General features: G+C 41.2%; 1 non-coding gene across 1 annotated transcript; it reads left to right on the forward strand.

Moving 5' to 3' along the window:
- Positions 1–2,626: 2,626 nt before the first annotated feature.
- On the forward strand, positions 2,627–2,698 carry TRNAR-GCG (transfer RNA arginine (anticodon GCG)). The gene has a single exon. It is a non-coding gene; the product is annotated as a tRNA-Arg (tRNA).
- Positions 2,699–4,385: the final 1,687 nt, after the last annotated feature.

Genomic DNA, 4,385 nt, shown 5'->3' on the forward strand with positions numbered 1-4,385 from the left:
CTCCCCGTTTAATTGATTTAATAGAAAATGCATAAGCATAGATTTTTTTTTCACTGGATTTGGCCAGTAGAAGTTTCTGCAAAAATAGACATGTTCCATTTCTGGACTGTCCAATATGGTAGTCAGTAGCCACATGGGGCTACTGAACAACTAAAATGTGGCTACCGCAACTGAATTCATTTTAATTAATTTAAAATTAAAATTGAGAAATGCAAATAATGCGCGGTAGACACCGGTAGATTTGTTCAGACCGTGAACTGTGCTGTGGATGGAGAAGGGTTAAGATTTATTTTAAAAATTCCAGTTATCTGTTCACTGGTAACATGTCTGCAGGTTGCATATGACCTTACTTTTGTTGACCTGAACATATCTCAGAAAAAGTGAAAGAAGAAGAATGTTGCATTCATATTAAGAAAATGATGCCTTTCTCTTGAGGTTTGGGGCAAAACAAAGAACAAGAGGAGAACTGGCCTGGTGCCTGGGTTAGCTACTGGATATTCATTCATTCATTCACTGGTTAATTTAATACTTACTAAATCTCTACTATATGCCATGTACAACATTTCAGTTGCTTTATCTATAAAAGGAGGAGAAATAATAAATAATACCTAAACAGATATTGCATGCAATACACTTGGTGAACTGTAAGCCACCAGGGAAATTTGACCCAGATTGGTATTTTCTTTAGCCTTCTCAACCAAGAAGAGATATTCAAACCGGAAGGGGTACTTAAATTGCAAATGAAACTCCAGAGTGGGCACAAAGGATAAAGAAACAACCCAGCCACCTCGGATGATTATTCTAGATAGTTCAAATCCATGCATCTGGATAATTAATATCCTGAGATAATGAAAAGACTCACAGGAGGAAATGGAACAGCTCAATAAAACAGGGAGAAAGGAAGAGCATTACTACAATGTCTCAGTCTCAGAAGAGAAAAACGAGGAAAGGACATTTCAGAAAACTATACGATGGTAAAGTTTGTGTTGGCACAACTTACGAATGGATTATTAACAAGTTGATTTTGAAAAAGCAAAGTGGAAACCTAGTATCTCAAGGGAATGGCACAGTACAAATGTGTTTTGATCTCAGAAAGCATATGATACTGTCCCTTAAGAAATACCTAAAGACAAGATGGAAAGATGTGAAGTGGATGAGAGGATCATTAGTGGATTTGTTGCTACTCAACCAAATTCTGTCTTCTAATTTACGAACACCTTTCACATAGAAGGGGCTTGATCACACAGAGATGTGATCAGATCTCAAACTGATAAGGCAGAGGTTCTGAGTGTGGTCCTGGTACCTGCAGCATCAGCACCAGCTGGAAACTTGTTCAAGATACAGATTCTTCCACCCCATCCCCAGACCCACTGAATCGGACACTCTAGGGTGGAGCCTAGCCATGTGGGTTGTAATCAAGCTGGCAGGGTTATTTCGGTGCCTGACAAGGTTTGAGAGCCACTGTGCTCTGGGGAAGAGCAGAGAAAGAATGAGGGGTAGCTGGTACGACAAGAGGGCTCTGGGAAAGTAAGGTTAAATGGGCCTTTTAGGGGGGGTTGCTGTGTGGTATATAAAATGATTCTCCTTCAGTGTTCTCTCTACATGGCTTCAGTAAAACTTTATATTACTGCTCAAGAATCTTGGGATCAGATGGATTTTCTCTTGCACTGGTCTCATAGCAGGGGCCTAACTGAATCTGATGACCGTTCTGTTGCTAATGAGGTCAATACAACTCTTGCAGACCTGTCTGGGTTGCAATTGTCTAAGGTCAATCTGTTCCCACTGTTCATCCTCCCAACTTATATAAACACGAGCCACTAATAAGACTATTTAAATGAGCAGATTTCCAGCAGGAGGTTGATCAGTAGTCGTAGCTCTTGCAAGCAAACTTACCATCTTTTGCTCTGGGACAGACGACATATCTGAAGAACACACTGGAGTTACATTCTAACAGTATGTCCTGACTGCGACATGCTGATAACACACCTTGAAGGCACAGTCAGCAAAGATCTACAGAGAACAGTTACAGCCACAGGTCAGAAAATTTTATATGTACCTGTCTAAAAAGATTGCTGGGCATAGGTGGGTTTTTTCTAACTTCCCCTTCCAAAAGCACTTACTCTAATAAACACACTGAGATGAAATGATCATGCCACTGATGCATAAGAAAGATAATAAGGTATTAATATACAGCCCAAATAAATTCAACTCCCTTTGAGGGAAATAGCTAACTTGCCAATATGTATGAATCAATTTAACTTATAAAAGGAACAGAGTTTCTCACTGGATTACACCAAGAATAGTGATTAACAGACTGTCAATTCTAATATGAATTTTGTCTCTGCCCAAGTGAAGGTTTAAAATTCATTTCATTTTTATGCATACAATTCTTCCACTGATTTTTTTTTCTTCGGTTTTAAGCTCTATATTTTCTCTCTGGAAGAAAAAAGATGGAGGAAAGGGATGAAATGAAATTTTAAAAGTCCAAACCCTTCCCTTTTAATATATACCTTACATACTGTTTTCTCGATTAGGTTTTTTAATGTTCACTGATTTATTTAATAGATGTTTCTGGGGACCTACTTTTTAAAAAGCCTGACACTTTTTAAGGCTCTAGAGGATGGCTTCCCTGGTGGCTCAGATGGTAAAGTGTCTGCCTGCGATGCAGGAGACCCGGGTTCGATCCCTGGGTTGGGAAGATCCCCTGGAGAAGGAAATGGCAACCCACTCTAGTACTCTTGCCTGGAAAATCCCATGGATGAAGGAGCCTGGTGGGCTACAGTCCATGGGGTCGCAAAGAGTCAGACACGACTGAGCGACTTCACTTCACTTCAAACGATACAAACTGTGAGCCTGCCCTCGAGAGGAAAGAGAATCATCAAGCTGATAAAGAAGTCTATGATTTTATATACATTATATGATACATATGTATATAAAATACAGGCTCACAAATTGTGAGGTTTGGTGGCAGAAAGGAGCAGGGATGGGAACCAGAGTAAGGATGACCTGTTCATTCAGGGGATCATGGATCCCTCTCTGAGGTGATACTGAAGCTGAGACCCACAGGACAAGCCATCAACCATCCAAGAGCCAAAAGAAGGTAGTGTTTCCATCAGAGAGGTCATTACCAAGTGTTATAAATAAAACCCCACTTGGTTTACAAGCCCATTGTATGGAAGAGGCGAGGCTCAAGGAGTCTGAGGAACTTTCTCAGAGTCGCACAGTTAACTAAATAAGGGCTGACCCAGCTTCAGACTTGGGTATGAGTTCAGTCTTTGAGGTGTTCAAAGCTATATTCCATGGCTTCAAATGCAGAGTTTTCCCAGAATAAATATCCACTCAAAATAGTCACATCTGTTGTTTTTGGCTTGACTATGATTTTCTTCCACGATGGCAAGCAGATTCTCCTCTGACCACCCTGGAAACCAGCTGCACACAGCAATGGGAGATCTCTCCTCCATGAACCACTGGATACCCCGCCCCGCCCCCCATGAATCAGCAGGAGATGCATTCACCGGGCCATCCCACGTCTCTGCCCTTTGAACCCTTCCCATAAACATGTTGACGAGATAGAAAGTCACTGTAATGCACAAAGGGCCAAGAGAGGCTCTCTTTTGGATACCTATTTATATCCTTACCAGCTAGATGGAAATCCACCCTTCAGATCCCCACATCCACTATGAGAGGAGAAAGACAGAAACCACCAGGTCAGAGCACGGGTCCCAGTGGGAAGGCATTAGTGTCGTCTCGGCATTACTCTGAGTCCGGTCCGCCATCAGTCATGAATAGTCGATGAGCGTCGGACAAGGCAATGGCTACCAGCGCATTCACTCCGAGACGCCGTGTGTGCGCACGCCCGCCATCTTTATTACAAGTAATGTAATAATGGGCACTATTGATCACCTGTATATGCCCAGACCTTTGCTTAAGTAGGATACAGAGAAAAAAACTGAAGTTCTAATGAATCTATCGAGAGTTATTTGCAATTCAGTCTGCTGCTTCAAATATGTGCTGAAAAACAGGCAATTCTGGTTAACTTATAAGCAACCGAATCTTTAAGAATGGTAAAGAATTAGGGAAAGACTACCTCTATCATGTGAGGATCCCAAAGAAATTTAGGTAATTTCTTTTTAAAGCAGTTGCTCGAGGGCAGAAGTTTTATTCAGCCACTCCCCAGTTAGCAGAATGCCTAGTAGATGGGGAACAAATAATCTATTGCATTTTATTAAGGAATCCATTCCAGAGCTTAAATGACAGGGTCCATGCCCTGTTTTCACTTCCTTCTCCTTCCTCAGTGCTTAAGTGGTATGGAAGATCTATGCAGAATTAAAATAAGTAAATGTACAATTATGTTCACATATAATGCATTAAATGCAGCTACCTTA

Source organism: Ovis aries, chromosome 14, assembly GCF_016772045.2.
Source record: "Ovis aries strain OAR_USU_Benz2616 breed Rambouillet chromosome 14, ARS-UI_Ramb_v3.0, whole genome shotgun sequence".
NCBI classification, from domain to species: Eukaryota; Metazoa; Chordata; class Mammalia; order Artiodactyla; family Bovidae; genus Ovis; species Ovis aries.